We start from the raw sequence: 21,066 nt of genomic DNA, 5'->3' as shown, positions 1-21,066 counted from the left end.
GTTTGACATCGTCACTGGAAATGTGAACTAATTTACATGTGCAAATGTCCAACTGTCGCCAGTCATTATATTACAGTCGTTTTCAACGATAGGAATTCTAAACAGGAAACAAAATAGCTTCATACATCGAAAATACTTAAACTTTTTTAAACATGCACATTAGAAAAGATAAATGTTCCCCTCTTGCAACTGAAAGGAGAAACTTTATAAGATAAAAAAATTTTATTTGATAAAACAAGTATCTCTCTTTGTCCTCTTCTTCTGTCCCCCACCCCCTCCCCCAACGTGTACAATCGCAATATATTTCATTAACATTCAGTGCTCCTCACCCCATAGTCAACCAAGATACCTAAAGAAGAGCACCAATATGTTCACAGTTTCGTGTGAAAGCAACCCAGTACAAACGTAACTTCCTCAGATTTACAAATAAGGTAAAGAAGCACGAATTCTGTTGCTGCTGGACCATGAAGTTGTTTCTGTACGTCAATCCTTAAAACAGATGGAAATTTAAGTTCAGGAGTACACTATTTGTTAAGAAGTGTAATGAATTGCACAATTAATTGATTGCAGAAATCTCTCAGAACAATGTGTGTTGGTCAACTACCGCCAATAGTTTAACAGTTTCACATTTTCCTGTGTCAGAGAGGGAGACACCACCATTATGAGTATGCCTGCAACAGACCTGGCGATCGCCGTGCCTAGCTGACGTGACGTCACGAACAAGCGCCGAGGCCTTCCTTTGAATCGGTGTTGTCCCAACGCGCTCTTTCCACGGTATGACGTCATAAACTCGGCACGCTCAATTTTGACGTTCGAATGCACGGTTCGAGTGACGACGGCTTAGCTGAGGCAGCAAGTAGCGGTGCTACTGACGCTCGGCTTGTAAACGTGGCTGTCGGAGCAAGGACTGTGAGGTAAACAGTAGGGCGCCCGTAGAACGTGGCGAGGCGCGAGCTGTTGCCGAGGCAGAGGCAGTGACGGGTGAGTGAGAGGGGGGGGGGGGGGAGGGGGGGCGGGAGGAGGTCTCATCTGAATGCTGGCCGGCCGGCGCCTCATTTAAATGCCGGCGGCAGGCAGCGGCCGTCGACACGGCAGAGCGGTGCGGGCCGGGCGCCACCGGACGTGAAAGTGGGTCGCCGGGCGCCGCGCGCTCGGCCGGCGGCGCGGTGTTGTGCGGGGCTGTGCGTGTGTCCACACGCGTGCGTGCGGCGTGCGTGTCGCTGCGTGCTCTAGTCGCGCCGAGCAGCGCCGCCGTCCCGTACACGGCGGGCGCCATCGGAAGCAAACAAAAGAACGGTGCGCAGATGGGCGCCTGCCCACGCCTTTCTCGCATGCTAGTTTACTTTGAGGAGGGCTCTGGTGAATGTCCATGCGCTGCAGTGAAGATCAGTAAACGGAAAGGAAAACAGTGTTTTGCACTATTTTAACAAGTGCTTTGTATTTCTGGAGACCGAAGATCTCGTCTGTAGCAAGCAACTTGAGTTCCGCAGTTACCTCTTGGAACCCATCTCACTCTTTCGCCCATGACACACAGAAAGTAGGCCGGCCGGTGTGGCCGTGCGGTTAAAGGCGCTTCAGTCTGGAACCGCGTGACCGCTACGGTCGCAAGTTCGAATCCTGCCTCGGGCATGGATGTGTGTGTTGTCCTTAGGTTAGTTAGGTTTAATGAGTTCTAAGTTCTAGGCGACTGATCACCTCAGAAGTTAAGTCGCATAGTTCTCAGAGCCATTTGAACCATTTGAACAGAAAGTAGTAGATGTCTACACACACACACACACACACACACACACACACACACCTGCAACCTTCTAGCTATTTTGATACACTACTGACCATTAAAATTACTACACCAAGAAGAAATGCAGATGATAAACGGGTATTCATTGGACAAATATATTGTACTAGAACTGACATGTGATTACATTCTCACGCAATTTGGGTGTATAGATCCTGGAAAATCAGTACCCAGAACAACCACCTCTGGCCGTAATAACGGTCTTGATACACCTGGGTATTGAGTAAAACAGAGCTTGGATGGCGTGTACAGGTACAGCTGCCCATCCAGCTTCAACACGATACCACAGTTCATCATGAGTAGTGACTGGCGTATTATGAAGAGCCAGTTGCTCGGGCACAATTGACCAGACGTTTTCAATTGGTGAGAGATCTGGAGAATGTGCTGGCCAGGACAGCAGTCGAACATTTTCTGCATCCAGAAAGGCCCGTACAGGACCTCCGACACGCGGTTGTGCATTATCCTGCTGAAATGTAGGGTTTCGCCGGGATCGAATGAAGGTTAGAGCCACGGGTCGTAACACATCTGAAATGTAACGTCCACTGTTCAAAGTGCCCTCAATGAGAACAAGAGGTGACCGAAACGTGTAACCAATGGCACCCCATACCATCACGCCGGGTGAAACGCCAGTATGGCTATGACGAATACATGCTTCCAATGTGCTTTCACCGCGATGTCGCCAAACACGGATGCGACCATCATGATGGTGTAAAGAGAACATGGATGCATCCGAAAAAATGACGTTTTGCCATTCGTGCACCCAGGTTCGTCGTTGAGTACACCATCGCAGGCGCTCCTGTCTGTGATGCAGCGTCAATGGTAACCGCAGCCATGGTCTCTGAGCTGATAGTCCATGCTTCTGAAAACGTCGTCGAACTGTTCGTGCAAACGTCCCCATCTGTTGACTCAGAGATCGAGACTTGGGTGCACGATTCGTTACAGCCATGCCGATAACATGCCTGTCATCTCGACTGATAGTGATACGAAGCCGTTGTGATCCAGCACAGCCTTCCGTATTATCCTGCTGCACCCACCGATTCCATTGTCATTGGATCTCGACCAACGCGAGCAGCAATGTCGCGATACGATAAACCGCAATCACGATAGGTTACAATCCGACCCTTATCAAAGTCGGAAACGTGATGGTACGTATTTCTCTTCCTTACACGAGGCATCACAACAAAATTTCACCAGGCAACGCCGGTCGGCTGCTGTTTGTGTATGAGAAATCGGTTGGAAACTTTCCTCATGTCAGCACGTTGTAGGTGTCGCCACCGGCGCCAATCTTGTGTGAATGCTCTGAAAAGCTAATCATTTGCATATCACAGCATCTTCTTCCTGTCGGTTACATTTCGCGTCTGTAGCACGTCACCTTCGTGGTGTAGCAATTTTAATGGCCAGTAATATATATTTAGGGTGATGAAATGCTTCTGTTTTTATCTCTTTATTGACTTGACGAAGTTTTTATTTGTGTGTACTACAGACAGAATAACATGGCTAGCATATAGACAAGGGATAACATGCTCGTTTTAATATAACTAACCCAGGAATTTTACGTTCGCCCACTTCGTGGACGAACTGTGTGATTTACTAGACAGATACAGTCACCAACTGCCGCTGGAGAGCGCTGCAGACTGAAATCACCGAGGTACATAAGCAAAACAAATTGACCAGCACGTCCAATATGATGCAGATTCTCTGTCTCGTGCGGTTGGTTTTAGCTTCCGCGTCCACGTAGACGATAGCTGCGTCGTTGTGTACGAGAAGGACTTCTGGGGAAATGGTGTGTCGTACACTGCCAATGTTAAATTATCACACGCTTCGACTCGTTATTTGGGAAAGTTTTTATGACATCTATTTCCAGTTTTCCGTAATTAATGAATGTGCTCTTGCAATTATACTTAACTAGAATTATTGTAAAAATTGTAATATGAAGCGCGGTACGATATTTTTCTGAAATTATTTTCCGGCAGAGTTTTGTAAATAAATGAATACAAAAACCAAACAACAGAAGATTTTTCGTTTTTTTAGTTCGATATGTCTTGAATCCAGATGAACGTTGTTCGAAATGTGCATGCACTCAATAATTGACTGGCAGATCACTACCACATTGTCGATTTCATCAAAAATGGTTCAAATGGCTCTGAGCGCTATGGGACTTAACAGCTGAGGTCATCAGTCCCCTAGAACTTAGAACTACTTTCAAGTAGTTCTTTTAAATAGTTCTAACTAACCTAAGGACATCACACACATCAATGCCCGAGGTAGGATTCGAACCTGCGACCGTAGCGGTGGCGTGGTTCCAGACTGAAGCGCCTAGAACCGCTCGGCCACTCAGGCCGGCTAGATTTTATCGAGAAATATCAACTGTAATACACTATTTGAAATTCTGAAGGTAGGAGGAATAAAATACAGCATAGGGAAGGTTATCCACATCTTCTACAGAGACCAGAGTCCAAGCACATGAAAGAAAAGCACTAGCTGAGAAGAGACTGAGCCAGACAGATCTACAACGTTATTCAGCCTTCACAATGAGCAAGTGAAGTAGCACAAAGGGAAATAAATATAAATATGGAAATTGGATTATTTTACAGAGAGAAGAAACAAAAAGTTTGAGGTTTGCCGATGACGTTATTTTGTCATATGGCAAAGGACCAGAAAGATTAGTTGAACAGCATGAATAGTGTCTCGACAAGATATTGTAGTATGATATTCAAAAAAACTAAATCGGTGAAAATAGACTTTGACTGAATAACTAATATTCATATAGGAAATAAGGTGCTGCAAATGCTGTACGAGATTTACTATTTCGGCAGGAAATTAGTTAACGACGGCAGAAGTAAAGACGAGGAAAATTTTTCTGAATCGAGTAAGTTTGTTAACATCGAATATAAATGTAGGTATTAAGAAGTCTTCTTCTGAAAAGAAGAAAAAGTTACCGGAGAATATGGGCTTGGGACAAGGAATGAAAGAGGAGAAAGACTAATTGAGTTCTGTAATAAGTTTCAGCTAGTAATAGCGAATACCCTGTTCAAGAATCGCAAGAGGAGGAGGTATACTTGGAAAAGGCCGGGAGGTACGGGAAGATTTCAATTAGATTACATCATGGTCAGACAGAGAATCCGAAATCAGATACTGGATTGTAAGGCGTACCCAGGAGCAGATATAGACTCAGATCACAATATAGTACTGATGAAGAGTAGGCTGAAGTTCAAGACATTAGTCAGGAAGAATCAATTCGCGAAGAAGTGGGATACGGAAGTACTAAGGAATGACGAGATACGTTTGAAGTTCTGTAACGCTATAGATACAGCAATAAGGAATAGCGCAGTAGGCAGTACAGTTGAAGAGAAATGGACATCTCTAAAAAGGGCCATCACAGAAGTTGGGAAGGAAAACATAGGTGCAAAGAAGGTAGCTGCGAAGAAACCATCGGTAACAGAAGAAATACTTCAGTTGATTGATGAAAGGAGGAAGTACAAACATGTTCCGGAAAAATCAGGAATACAGAAATACAAGTCGCTGAGGAATGAAATAAATAGGAAGTGCAGGGAAGCTAAGTTGAAATGGCTGCAGGAAAAATGTGAAGACATCGAAAAAGATATGATTGTCGGAAGGACAGACTCAGCATACAGGAAAGTCAAAACAACCTTTGGTGACATTAAAAGCAACGGTGGTAACATTAAGAGTGCAACGGGAATTCCACTGTTAAATGTAGAGGAGAGAGCATATAGGTGGAAAGAATGCATTGAAAGCCTCTATGAGGGTGAAGATTTGTCTGATGTGATAGAAGAAGAAACAGGAGTCGATTTAGAAGAGATAGGGGATCCAGTATTAGAATTGGAATTTAAAAGAGCTTTGGAGGACTTACGGTCAAATAACGCAGAAGGGATAGATAACATTCCATCAGAATTTCTAAAATAATTGGGGGAAGGGGCAACAAAACGACTATTCACGTTGGTGTGTAGAATATATGAGTCTGGCGATATACCATGGGACTTTCGGAAAAGCATCATCCACACAATTCCGAAGACGGCAAGAACTGACAAGTGCGAGAATTATCGCACAATAAGCTTAACAGCTCATGCATCGAAGCTGCTTACAAGAATAATATACAGAAGAATGGAAAAGAAAATTGAGAATGCGCTAGGTGACGGTCAGTTTGGCTTTAGGAAAAGTAAAGGAAAGAGAGAGGCAATTCTGACGTTACGGCAAATAATGGAAGCATGGCTAAAGAATCAAGACACTTTCATAGGATTTGTCGACCTGGAAAAAGCGTTCGACAATATAAAATGGTGCAAGCAGTTCGAGATTCTGAAAAAAGTAGGGGTAAGCTATAGGGAGAGACGGGTCACATACAATATGTACAACAACCAAGAGGGAATAATAAGAGTGGACGATCAAGAACGAAGTGCTCGTATTAAGAAGGGTGTAAGACAAGGCTGTAGCCTTTCGGTCGTACTCTTCAATCTGTACATCGAGGAAGCAATGATGGAAATAAAAGAAAGGTTCAGGAGCGGAATTAAAATACAAGGTGAAAGGATATCAATGATACGATTCGCTGATGACATTGCTATCCTGAGTGAAAGTGAAGAAGAATTAAATGATCTGCTGAACGGAATGAACAGTCTAATGAGTACACAGTATGGTTTGAGAGTAAATCGGAGAAAGACGAAGGTAATGAGAAGTAGTAGAAATGAGAACAGCGAGAAACTTAACATCAGGATTGATGGTCACGAAGTCATTGAAGTTAAGGAATTCTGCTGTCTAGGCAGTAAAATAACCAATGACGGACGGAGCAAGGAGGACATCAAAAGCAGACTCGCTATGGCAAAAAAGGCATTTCTGGCCAAGAGAAGTCTACTAATATCAAATACCGGCCTTAATTTGAGGAAGAAATTTCTGAGGATGTACGTCTGGAGTACAGCATTGTATGGTAGTTAAACATGGACTGTGGGAAAACCGGAACAGAAGAGAATCGAAGCATTTGAGATGTGGTGCTATAGACGAATGCTGAAAATTAGGTGGACTGATAAGGTCAGGAATGAGGAGGTTCTACGCAGAATCGGAGAGGAAAGGAATATGTGGAAAACACTGATAAGGAGAAGGGACAGGATGGTAGGACATCTGCTAAGACATGAGGGAATGACTTCCATGGTACTAGAGAGAGCTGTAGAGGGCAAAAACTGTAGAGGAAGACAGAGATTGGAATACGTCAAGCAAATAATTGAGGGCGTAGATTGCAAGTGCTACTCTGAGATGAAGAGGTTAGCACAGGAAAGGAATTCGTGGCGGGCCGCATCAAACCAGTCAGTAGACTAATGACCAAAAGAAGACTTCTGAAATTACAAGGGGCGATAAAAAAGTTTTCGTTCGAGGGCCATGCAATCCAGAATCTGTATGCCAATCAGACAGAATCGCTTTGAACATTGAGACAGTCGTCTCACCTACGCACCAGGTTGTAAATACCTGTTCGGTAAAATAAAATGCCTCCTTGCGTGAAGAAGTCCATAAGTTCCTGCTGCATATTTTCGTCCGACAGGAGTCATCGGTCCTTCAAGGTATTTTTAAGGGACAGAAGGCACTACAGGGTGGGTGCTCTAGTTGTAATGTCCGTAATGGATGAGGCTGGTCTCTCTGATTGACCAGCGTCTTGTGTCGAACCGCAACCAGGGCGGAGCTTACGATACGATACGATATTGCAGAGCCTGGGTTATTCCGAATTACGGTGCAATGTTCCTTCGGACATGCGTGCACTTCCGATGGAACATAGTGTCGTAGTTCGGAAAAACACAGGCACTGCAAAATCATATTTACCGGCCGACAAGGCTTTCAAGTAAAATATCTCTCCTGTATAGGAATATACATAATAGATGTACGAGTACAGGTTGTAGGCACATCGTTTACTACATGTTGAAGTTTGGGTCTGGCCATGTGTTTTGCTCGGATAGTCAAATGGTAAGGCGACTGCTGCCGAGAAGCGCGAAATCTGGGTTCGAGTCCCGGTCAGGCACAAATTTTCGTTGTCGTCATTCCATTACGCGGCTAATGGTTGTTCATACTCGCAACTGTGTGTACATTTAACGTGTAGCACGGAAATCGGTGCACCACTCCATCATGGTAGTTTTCGACAGACATGCTGCCCCATACAAATTTTTCATTCTCCGATGGATGCCTCTAATCCCTTGCTTAATGTTGGTGTTTATATACCTGCGGTAACGGCCTTGCCGCAGTGGATACACCGGTTCCCGTCAGATCACCGAAGTTAAGCGCTGTCGGGCGTGGCCGACACTTGGATGGGTGACCATCCGGGCGGCCATGCGCTGTTGCCGTTTTTCGGGGTGCACTCAGCCTCGTGATGACAATTGAGGAGCTACTCGACCGAATAGTAGCGGCTCCGGTCAAAGGAAACCATCGTAACGACCGGGAGAACAGTGTGCTGACCACACGACCCTGCTGTCCACAGCCTTATCTGAGGATGACACGGCGGTCGGATGGTCCCGATGCGCTACTTGTGGCCTGGAGACAGAGTGCTTTTTTTTATATACCTGCATCGGAGTCACGTACGTTGCATATACGCTGCAGACACTCCCTCAGACAGAAACTTTTGTTCGCCGCTTATATTTCTCTTGAGAGTAGCATTAATCGAAACTGAAACGTGGTCGATAAACAGTGCAGATAAAAAGACCTAACAGGTTTTTGAAATATGGTGATGATTAATTGTGTAGATCGGATAACCAACGAACAGGTACTAAAGGGAGTGAAAGGAAAAAAAAGAGCTTATGTCACAACTTGACAAAAATAAAGGATGTGTTCGCAGGTAACATCCTGTGGTGTTCAAATGGCTCTGAGCACTATGGGACTTAACGTCTGAGGTCATAAGTCCCCTTGAACTTAGAACTACTTAAACCTAACTAACCTAAGGACATCACAGACATCCATGCCCGAGGCAGAATCGAACCTGCGACCGTAGCGGTCACGCGATTCCGGACTGAAGCACCTAGAACCGCTCGTCCACCGCGGCCGGCTCCTGCGGTGTCTAGGAGTAGGTAATTTGGTGATGCAGAGACCTGCGGGTTGTAACAACTGTGGAGGGAGACGAATTGGTGAATATAGTAAGTAGGCTCAAATGGACGTAGGCAAAGCTGTTGTTAAGTTGACAGATTTTGGTGTGGGCAGTTTCTGTAGAGTAGGATGGAGTGCGGCCAGGGCAGCAGGTAACTCTCGCAGACAATAGCAATGACGTCAGGGAGAAACTTTGGAGACCAGTATTCTGGAGGTGGGCAATGGCTTCCATTCTCAGTTCGCCACACTCCGGTGGCTGATGGAGAATATTGATATTGAAGGACTATCTGACTGTAGGTGACTGATAAGTAATGGGCAAATATACCAACATCAGGAGGGCGAAAGGGCAGAATTACTGACTACAACAGTATTCCTCTGGTACAGTTCCTTTAGAGGTTAGGGTACGTGAACTGCACTGACATCTATAACATTTATATCTTCATCAATGTTAATCTGATTGTGGCAAAAAATACATCACTGATTAACTCTTGTCAAGGGCAATCTATATAGTTGCAGAGAATTAGCGTACGATAGCTGATTCAGGCGCGATAGTGCCAGGCTGCACAATCTTCTCTATTCTTGAATGAATTTTTCACTCTGCAGCGGAGTGTGTGCTAATATGAAACATCTTGGCAAATTAAAACTGTGTGCCGGAGCGGACGCGAACTCTGAACCTTTGCCTTTCGCGGGCAAATGCTCTACCAAGTTACTCAACCTCGACTCACGACTCATGTCGCACATCAGAAATCAGCACCTTAGTTTCGCTCAGTGGTACTCAACAAACATAAGAATGTGCTATATTAGCTCTGTCATGGAAGTACGTCACTCGACTTCACAGATAAGACTACGTCTAAGATAACCAGCGGGCGAAAACATCTGTATCGGAAATATCGTCTGTTTAGATCACAGCGTAGACACTTTCACTTCGATGTTGAAATTATCTCAGTATAGACCGTACTACGTAACACTACGAAGATGATGTGCACCGACGAATTGCCACAGATACTATTTGTGGTCTGACGGGCTAGTGGTAGCTACCGGAATATGTTAATAATGATATTAATAACGCATCTGACTATCAAAAGATCTACAGGGTCGTATGAATAACTACCACCAAAGACGATCTCAGCTTCAATAGAAAGTTCTATGCAATACAGTATACGTTCGATAGAAAATCAGATACTCGACCTCACCACTCACAGCAACAGAATAAAAACTTCCAGTGTGCAACTCTACTACACGACAACGCACCTCGCTAAGCAACGGCCTAACGGAAATGCTCAACTATTTTATTAAAAAAATACAAGCTGTCGTGCTCGATAATACCATCTAAATATCTTATCAGGTCAAAACCGCGACTAAATTACGTAGAACCAGCTAATAATTGCGTGCTTGTCTGCACTTTTAAATAATATTTCTTTTACGTCACACTTTTAGAGATATAATTTATTCTCTCGTTTAACTTGTGGCGAACGACAGTGATTTCGAGTGGTCGCGCTAAAAGCAGATACGTTCCAACACAGCAGAGTAGGACTGCGTACGGAACGCCTTTGGCTCCTTGATTATTCTTAGTTTTTGTATTTGACAACTTCGTGTTGTTTTCTGGAATTATTTTGTGACTTTTTGTGTGAATGCTAATTTGATTGTGTTTTGTGAATGCAGTCAAACAATAAAAGTCAAGTAACACTCTCAAGAAGTTCTGCGTTATTTCAGCAATACACAGGGTAGTCCATTGATAGTGACCGGGCCAAAATTCTCCCGAAATAAGCATCAAGCGAAAAAACTACAAAGAACGAAACTCGTCTAGCTTGCAGGGGGAAACCAAATGACGCTATGGTTGGCCTGCTAGATGGCGCTGCCATAGGTCAAACGGATATCAACGACGTTTTTTTTTAAATAGGAACCCCCTATTTTTTATTACATATACGTGTAGTACGTAAAGAAATATGAATGTTTTAGTTGGACCACTTTTTTCGCTTCGTGATAGATGGCGCTGTAATAGTCACAAACGCATAAGTACGTGGTATAACGTTACGCTCTGCCAGTGCGGACGGTATTTGCTTCGTGAGACATTACCCGTGTTAAAATGGACCGTTTACCAACTGCGGAACAGGTCGATATCTTGTTGATGTATGGCTATTGCGAACAAAATGCCCAATGGGAGTGTGCTATGTATGCTGCTCGGTATCCTGGACGACATCATCCAAGTGTCCGGACCGTTCGCCGGATAGTTACGTTATTTAACAGGAAGTGTTCAGCCACATGTGAAACGTCAACCACGACCTGCAACAAATGACGATGCCCAAGTAGGTGTTTTAGCTGCTGTCGCGGCTAATCCACACATCAGTTGCAGACAAACTGCGCGAGAATCGGGAATCTCAAAATCGTCGGTGTTGAGAAAGCTACATCAACAACGATTGCATCCGTACCATATTTCTGTGAACCAGGGATTGCATGACGATGACTTTGAAAGTCGTGTACAGTTCTGCCACTGTGCACAAGAGAAATTACGGAACGATGACAGATTTTTTGCACGCGTTCTATTTAGCGACGAAGCGCCATTCACCAACAGCGGTAACGTAAACCGGAGTAATATGCACTATTGGACTACGAAATATCCACGATGGCTGTGACAAGTGGAACATCGGCGATCTTGGCGGCTTAATGTATGGTGCGGCATTATGGGAGGAAGGACAATTGGCCCCCATTTTATCGATGGCAATCTAAATGGTGCAATGTATGCTGATTTCCTACGTAAGTTCTACCGATGTTACTGCAAGATGTTTCACTGCATGAGAGAATGGCGATGTACTTCCAACATGATGGATGTCCGGCACATAGCTCGGGTGCGGTTGAAGCGGTATTGAATAGCATATTTCATGACAGGTGGACTGGTCGTCGAAGCACCGCACGTTCACCGGATTTGACGTCCGCGGATTTCTTTCTGTGGCGAAAGTTGAAGGACATTTGCTATCGTGATCCACCGACAACGCCTGACAACATGCGTCAGCGCATTGTCAATGCATGTGCGAACATTGCGGAAGGCGAACTACTCGCTGTTGAGAGGAATGTCGTTACACGTATCGCCAAATGCGTAGAGGTTGACGGACATCATTTTGAGCATTTATTGCATTAATGTGGTATTTACAGGTAATCACGCTCTAACAGCATGCGTTCTCCGAAATGATAAGTTGATAAAGATACTTGTATCACATTGGAACAGCCGAAGTAAAATGTTCAAACGTACCTACGTTCTGTTATTTAATTTAATTTAAAAATCTACCTGTTACCAACTGTTCGTCTAAAATTGAGAGACATATGTTGGTGACTATTACAGCGCCATCTATCACAAAGCGAAAAAGTGGTCCAACTAAAACATTAATATTTCTTAACGTACTACACGAATATATAGTATAAAATGGGGGTTCCTATTTACAAAAACGCATTGATATCCGTTTGACCTATGGCAGCGCCATCTAGCGGGCCAAACATAGCGCCCATCTGGTTTCCTCATTCAAGCTAGACGAGTTTCGTTCTTTGTAGTTTTTTCGATTGACGCTTATTTCGTGAGATATTTGGCCCGGTCACGATCAATGGACCAACCTGTATATTAGTAACTTGAGTGGTGACTCCGATATTACGAACACGAAAATTAGCTCACAAGAAAAAGTGACCACAAGAGTAGAAGGGACTCGATCACGTACAGAAATTGGACGGCAGCGGAGTTCAAGCAACTCCAATTGAAAATTCATCCGTGCCGCTTTGTAACAGCGGCGAATCAGAAGCAGGTTTAATCTCGCGGGTGGCTCTACGTTTACCGCCTTTTTGGCCACAGAACCTTAAAATTTATTTTGCACAGACGGTAGCAAATTTCCTCTGTAGTGGAATAACGAACGGGAAAACAAAGTTCGCCTATGTGGTAAGCCAGTAGGACCAAAACTACGTCATCTCTGGTGGGAGATATAATTGTCAGCCAACCATCTGAAAACTGTTACCAACACCTGAATTCAGCGTTAATACAACGGGTTTCCAAGTCTTTTGTGCAAGAAATCCTACATTTATTGCATAATGAGGAGATGGGAGAGAAGACGCCTTCGCAATTTCTCCGACGCCTGAGAAGCCTAGCAGCGGACGCAGAAATGACAGACTCAATGCCGCGAGTGCTGTGGACAAGTCGCCTACCTGTATCAGTGCAAACCATCGTACATTCACGCATGGAATCGAATTTAGATAAGCTGGCAGAGATGGCTGACCGAGTACTGGAAACAATTTCACTTCCGCTACCTCCAATTGGTTCAAATGGTTCTAAGCACTATGGGACTTAGACATCTGAGGTCTCAGACCTTTAGACTTAGAACTACTTAAATCTTGCTAACCTAAGGATATGACACACATCCACGCTCGAGGCAGGATTCGAACCTGCGACCGTAGCAGCAGCGTGGTTCCAGACTGAAGCGCTTAGAACCGCTCGGCCACAGCGGCCGGCCTACCTCCAATCACAGAGCTTCGACGACATCACACAGCAGCGTCAACATAGATGGCCGCAGCAACACAGCGGAAGTACCATACAGAGATAAAGGACGAGTTGCAACAGTTGTCAAATGCATTACAGCAGCGACTGTCATGCCAAGTCAGGCCCCCACAACCGCACGAGTGGTCGACTGTGAAGAGCGGACAAATTGAATAGCTGGCCGGCGGCCATTAGAGTGGTATACTGACGCGCGGATTTCGAATGTTTATACATCGCTTTTGGTTATAAAATGCCTTCCCTAGAGTTAGGTCACAAACATAATGCCTCATTTAAATACATTACTACAATATAGTTTTTAATTTATGAACAAACAGCAACTAGTCACTGTTTATGAATTTATGTTACGTAGTACATGGAATCTGCCGTAGCTAAAAGTTATGCACTGGACCCCTAGCATTTTTCGCAGTTCATTTACGATAGATGCACGCAAAATGCATCAAAATACTCGAAGATTTGCCCACTATGTTAATAGATATTTTCTGACTCTACCTTGCTTTATATTTTATGACGAAAAGTGCGTTATATATGGCGTAGTGCTTTGGCAACTCACGACCAAATTATCAAGTTTCAACCTAACCTAGACCATGAAAACACTACCGATCAGCCAGCTACAACAAACAAGACTTCAGGCAGGCATCCAGTATCGCATTAGTCACAATATTTACTTTCGAAGATGTACACTTCAGTTTATATGTGTGGTTTTTTCTTATAATAAATAAAACTCAACAACTGTTCCATCGAGAGAAGTTGTGAAATCAGATTACAATTACACACATTCAGTTGCATTTTATAACGATAAAAAGCCTGCTAACTCAAATTTCGTGTTGCTTGCAACTCAACTTTTATAGTTAAAATAAAATGTGGTTCACAAAGAAAAATTTATCTTCTTCTGTATATGGTCTGGAAAATGAAAGATGGATGGAACAGCATCATCTTTCAGCTTTCTGCGATTTACGTAATTTTCAAGGAAACAACTTTCTTCAAAATGATCGGAACATGTAAAATGGTATTCTGTCGGTCGGAAATCTTGCCTCCTGACAGCGTGTAACCACTTTTGTAACAGCTGTGGTTTTGAGAAAGGAAACCTGCAAATATATGCACAGACATTATGCTAATACCGTGTTACAAAAACATTTACTAAGCAAGTGCACTGACATACAAAACAACTTAAAATATCCACATACCTGTGAAATGTAATATTCGTTCCCTTCTCGAATTTATTTGTACAATTAATCGCTGCACAACTCTTCACCGTTGTACTTCTTTTGATTGGAACGTACAGACAGTAGAATTACGAGTAACAAATACTGTATGTACGCCCCAACAAATATACAACGATGAATCAGGGTCTTCATAAACAACAGTACTACACATCAGACTACAACCACTATAATGGCGTCCAGCCTAAGGTTCAAATTATCCCGCTACTGCAGCGCCATCAGTGAGTCTAGTTATTTTTTACAAGGTCTTTGTGCCAAGTAGAGTCGTCAACAGTGCAGCATGAGCAAACAGAAGTTGACGAAAAGAGAAAATAATTCAGAGACGACGGGAAACGTTTCCTCAACCACCAGCTAGGAGTAACAGCACGAGCCGACATCGACGTCAGTTTTGTTGGTATCACGAGCGTTTTGGTGAACGTGCAACACGAACTCACCACCGTGCAGTTTCCAAAACTTCTCGAGAGGCCGGCAATAGTCGCGACCGGCTGCGGAAGTTATTTACAGCGTCAACAAAACAATTAATTTTCTCACAAACTCTTTGTGGCAGACAAACTTTCGCGGTGCAAGTTCCTCATAGACACAGGGTCGGATGCTTCCTTATACCCGCACAAGATGTTACCTGTTCGTGTGAAGCCCACGCCCTTACAGTTTTATGCAGCAAACAACTCGGTGATCAAGACATTTGGTGAAATAACTCTGCCGTTAGATTTCAGACTGGGGAAGAGATATCAGAGGCAGTTTATTGTAGACATCCTCGCGAATTTCAGCTTGCTGCCTGATGTCAGGAATGGCTGTCTAATCGACAATACTTCCGGCTGCAGTACAAGAGACACCAAGGCATCTTATCCCATGAAACAGGTGCGAGAAGCATTCGTCACAAATGAGTTTATTTGAACACTTCCCCGAGATTGTTACACCACAATACGAGAAGAAAGACGTGAAACAATACGCAACATTTCATCAAAACCACACCAGGTCCACCAGTGTCTGCACGGCCACGGAAATTACCACCTGACCGCCGAGTAATTGTAAAACAAGAATTTGAGAAATTGTTGAAGGAAAACATGATCCGTCCGTTTAACAGCCCGTGGCCTTCGTCGTTGCATTTAGTTCCCAAGAAACATAAAACGTCGAGACCTTGTGGCGATTTCCGGGAACTAAACGCAAGGACAATACCAGGTTCCGAATTCACAGGAATTCAACAGTTTGCTATCGGGATCCCAAGTCATGTGTTCAGCGTAATGGATTGTGTGAGAGCTTATACGCAAATTCCAGTGGCGGCAGAAGAGATTCCAAAGAGAGCTGTGACTACCCTGTTTCGCCTCTTCGAACACATGTTCGGACTTAAAAATGCAGCCCAGACACGGCAAAGATTTATCGACGAGGTTTTGCGTGGTCTGCATTTTTGTTTTGCTTACATTGACGACATTCTAGTATTTTCTAAGACTACAGCCGAGCATAAGGACCATCTGACACAGGTTTTTCAACGTCTCAGTGATTATGATGTGACGATTAATTGCAAGCAGTGTGTCCTAGGACAAAACCAAGTGACTTTTTAGGGTATTTAGTTACCGCAGCAGGAATTACTCCAACGCCGGAGAAGGTTCAAGCGTTACAGCAAGTATCACCCCCGACCACATACCAAGAATTACGAAGATTTCTAGGAATGGTAAATTTCTACAGGCGGCACTTAGCAGCGACGGCGGAGAAACAGGAGCCATTGGCAGCAGCACTCGCAGGTACCAACGCTAAAGGTAAGCGCGGAATTCAGTAGTCTATGGAAATGCAACGCTCGTTCGAGGCAGTGAAACAAAGTGTAGTTGACGCAACACTTCTACCACGCCCTGATCCGACGACGCTTTTGGCAATTGTCGATGCAAGTAAGGTAGCCATAGGCGCAGCCTGCAACAATATGTTACTTTTGCGTGCCAGCCTTTGACATTTTTTTCCAAAAAATTAAATGCGCAGGAAAGGAACTGGAGTGCATATGATTGTGAGTTGCTGGCGGTTTTTGAGGCAATCAAATATTTCAGAACGTCAAAAAATGGTTCAGATGGCTTTGAGCACTATGGGACTTAACATCTGAGGTCATCAGTCCCCTAGAACGTAGAACTACTTAAACCTAACTAACCTAAGGACATCACACACATCCATGCCCGAGGCAGGATTCGAACCTGCGACCGTAGAGGCCACGCGGTTCCAGACTGAAGCGCCTAGAACCGCTCGGCCACACCGGCCGGCTCAGAACGTCAGTAGAGACCAAAGACTTCACCGTTTTCACGGACCATAAACCCTTAACGTTTGTTTTCAAAGAGCGAGGCAAATACAGTTCTCCGAGGCAACACAGAGAGGTTGAATTTATAACTCAATTCACATATATACGGCATATAAAAGGGGCAGACAATTTTGCAGCAGATTGTCTTTCCCCAATAATGGCATATCACAAACCACTGACTTTCACGAGTTGGCAGTGACACAAGAGAAGGATGCAGAGGTGCAGCATTTCCACTTGAACGATGATACGGGTCTCCGTCTAGGGCAAATTAGATTACCGAACCCGAGGCTCAAAGTTTGGTGCGACGTCTCTACAGGTGCAAAGCGCCCATTTGTGCCAACAGACTACCGCTGACGAGCATTTCATAGTGTTCACAATCTGGCCTATCCTGGCATCAGGAGCACGGTCCGCCTGGTGACAGAACGTTTCGTACGGCCCGGGGTAAGTAAAGAATGCAGGAGATGGGCGCAAGAATGTTTGGCCTGCTAAAGAAGCAAAATGCGTCGTCACGCCATCCTTCATTAGGGATTTTTCCAGACAGGTGCGAAAGATTCGCTCATGTCCATCTTGACTTTGTGGGACCATTACCGCCCTCAGATGGTTTCCGCAACCTTCTTACGGTAATTGATCGATATATCTGTTGGGCAGAAGCCGTTCCGATAGCGGACATTTCAGCAAAAACGACAGCAAGGACCTTCATGGGCGTGTGGATAGCGCGTTTTGGATGTCCTCTACATGTAACCACGGATAGAGGGGGACAGTTTGAGTCAACTTTATTTCAACAGCTAGCCAAGCTGTGTGGAATGAACCATCACAAAACTACCAGTTATCATCCCGAGGGTAACGGTATGGTTGAAAGATGACATCGGACTTTAAAAGCAGCTCTTACGCGTCATGAGGATGAATGGACACAGGCTCTGCCTTTGGTATTACTTGGTTTGCGCACTGCTTACAAGCCTGAGTTAACACGTCTACCGCAGAAATGGTGTATGGCCGGAATATCCACGTCCCAGCGGACTTCACTGAAGACAGGAGTCCTACGACAGGAGAATTAGATGCATCACCCACGTTCATGAAGCAGTTACGACAACAAGTGTCGCGTCTGGGCACAATTCGAGGCACTGGGCATGGACATCAACCAACTTTCATGCACAGAGACCTGAGCAGTTATACCCACATTATGTTGAGATCAGACATCGTCAAACCACCATTGCAACAACCGTATTCGGGGCCTTACGACGTTTTGCGCCGAAACACTGCCGGCACGGTAAATCAGCCCGTTCGGTCAGAGGGTTAGCTGCCCTCTGTAATAAAAAAAAAACCTGAGTTAATGGAACAACGACGAACTGAAACGGGTGTCTTGCGACGTCCGCCCCGAGCAGATACAATGAACGAAAACGAACAAAATTAGATTAAAAAAAAACACGCATCGATGGAAATCTCCTACAATGGGAAGTCAACAGTGGTGTCAATAGAAAGAGTCAAGACAGCTTACATGGATGCTGACGGTAACGAAGAACCTCACCCAGCAAACAAGCCAGCACCGAGTATATAGGAGGAAACAGTTTCTCTTGTGACTCTTCCGTCCAGGCAGCAGACATCGCCCGAGCAAGTACCGCATAAGCACACACACACACACACACACACACACACACACACACACAAGCGGGTCGGCGGGTACGCTTCAAGTACCCACATGCCCCGGGTGCTCCGCACTTTCAGCAGGGAGGCTATGTGGCGAACGACAGTGATTTCGAGTGGTCGCGCTAAAAGCAGAGACGTGGAGAATGACTGCGCACGGAACCCCTTTGGTTCCTTGATTATTCTTAGTTTTTGTATTTGACTACTTCGTGTTGTTTTCTGGAATTATGTTGTGAGTTTTTGTGTGATTGCTAATTTGATTGTGTTTTGTGGAAGCAGTCAAACAATAAAAGCCAAGTAACACTCTCAAGAATTTGTGCGTTATTTCAGCAATATGTATTAGTAACTTCAAACTGACGTTATTAATCAGAGAACTTCTGCACGTAGTAACCACGCTACGACAATATCGTCTCACACTCTCAGAAATTAGTAAATTATCCTTCTTTCGAGAATTAATCATCTTTTCCTTTGAATAAAATTCTGGAGGTAATTTTCTCTTCTTTTTAGCTTAAGAAATATGAAATAATTTCTCTATTTGAAAATTAAGAAATCTGAACTAATATAATTCCTATTTCTTTGCGAATTATTATTTTTGCTTTTTGTAACATTGCAGAGTTTTATTTATCTGTCTTTGAATTCCTTTACCACTTTACGGTATTTGAAGATTATTCATTTGCTATAAAACTGAACTTTAGTTTTATAATATCCTTGAATGATAAATATGGGGCAAATGAGACTCAGGACACTATTTTTATCTTTAAAACAGAAACCGTTCTGCATTTACTGATTCTCTTCTTTCATGTACAGAAACAAGTCAGCTTTGATTTTACGAGTGTTACCTAATCAAACCAACTCCTCTAAGCGGGAAAGAAGAAGAAAAAGGAACTAAACAAAAAACACCTGGTTGTCACCGCCACTTTTAAACTCCTTGGACTTTAAAATAGACACAAAATTAATTCCATTTCAGGCGTTGACTTTCCGCGGACCCAATACTATTGAAATTATTTAAAACATAGCACTCGCACTTCCTTAGTCGTTTGGGGTTTTATAGGAAAAGCTATAAATTCGAGACCGCGCGTGCGAATCTCCTACTAACTCAGACTGGTTCTCATTGTGCCACTTACAACCAAAAGACGTCCGTTCTCCTAATTACAAAGATAACACAGTCATGTATCTATATCGAGATCTTCAAACGTTAACTAAAATACACAGACTCGCACACTGAAGTCGCAAAATTATCCCTAACACAATATCGCAAAGTCGCCATTTCCGAGGCGCATGCTTTCACCTTCAAATCCACTAATACGACAACGCAGAGGCACTATATCCTTAACGCTTGCTTCCTCCATTGTCAAATTCAAATGGAAACTTCACGTGAAGCGTCACTTACCTCCCGCAACAAAATGGAAAATCTCTAATCCAACAGAGATGCGGATCGTCTACAAAGGAGTGGCTTTCATGGTACACTTCTTGCTGTAACTGTTTCGGCATAAAGTCACCAACCGTCAGAAATAAATTCTAAACTATAATATACCGTAGCCACTATTGGTGTCTCGCACAAAATTCTAAGTTTCCACGAAAACCAATCGCTTGACGCCTTCCGCTCCACAAAGTGAGATCAAAATTGACGTAGATCAGCGTAAATATCTTTCAGACAAGCCAATAACAATCTCATGGAATTCTCCCGAACAGCTGTAGCGCTTCACTCAAATAATCCCGAGTCTAGCCCCGATTCGGATCGATCTTAGTCCGGCTACCAACCAACAACAATTAACTGAATTTCTCATTGCAGAAACCAAGAACCACTTACGATGAAAAAACATAGACCACTAATTCTCCATTTTAACAATAGTTAGTTTTTCTTTACGGCTGCCGTTGGAGTCTTGCGGTGGCCATCGGCGCCGTTGATGTTGTCTTTGTCGCAAGCCGCAATTCTGCAGTCATCCGTGCGAAGTAAGCTCGCCAACTTTGGCCGGATTCTGCTGCTCAGATACTTTCTGGCGACAATCTCTACAACATGTTTACAAAAATACGTACAATAACACCTTACAAGCAACTCATTACACCCTAGTTTCTTTTCATAACAGCAAATTTTGATAATAAGATGAGGCAACACCTACTGGTAATGCCGATTTAACGCAACACAAATTTTGGCGCATTACATCACCTCACAGCATCCGCCAGTACCTGTCTCCTACTTTCCAAACTTCACAGAAGCGCTCCTGTGAAACGTGCGGCACCAGCACTCCTGGAAGAAAGAAGTTGAGGCGCTGGCGGAAGCAAAGCTGTGAGGTGGGTCGTGAGTAGTGCCTGGATATCTCAGTCAGTGGAGACTGAGAAAGGCAAAGGTCCCGTGTTCGAGGCTCGGTCCAGCACACAGTTTTAAACTGTCGGAAAATTTCTTCTTTCTTCCTGGTCTTATTCCGTAGCTTCAGGGGTTCGTCATGTTAATCTGGGTTAGTGGTAGAGAGAGTGGCCGGGTGCCTATTTTTTTCGGCTACTCTGTCATACTGTTATCCAATGTAAAAGTGTGAGAGTG

General features: G+C 44.1%; 1 pseudogene; it reads left to right on the top strand.

Moving 5' to 3' along the window:
* The first annotated feature begins 8,009 nt into the window (after positions 1-8,009).
* Positions 8,010-8,127, top strand: LOC126459420 (5S ribosomal RNA; annotated as a pseudogene).
* The last annotated feature ends 12,939 nt before the right edge of the window (positions 8,128-21,066 follow it).

This window comes from Schistocerca serialis, chromosome 2 (genome assembly GCF_023864345.2).
Source record: "Schistocerca serialis cubense isolate TAMUIC-IGC-003099 chromosome 2, iqSchSeri2.2, whole genome shotgun sequence".
Taxonomy (NCBI): domain Eukaryota; kingdom Metazoa; phylum Arthropoda; class Insecta; order Orthoptera; family Acrididae; genus Schistocerca; species Schistocerca serialis.
Note: the sequence above shows the minus strand (reverse complement) of the source record. Positions and strands in the feature narration are given on the sequence as shown.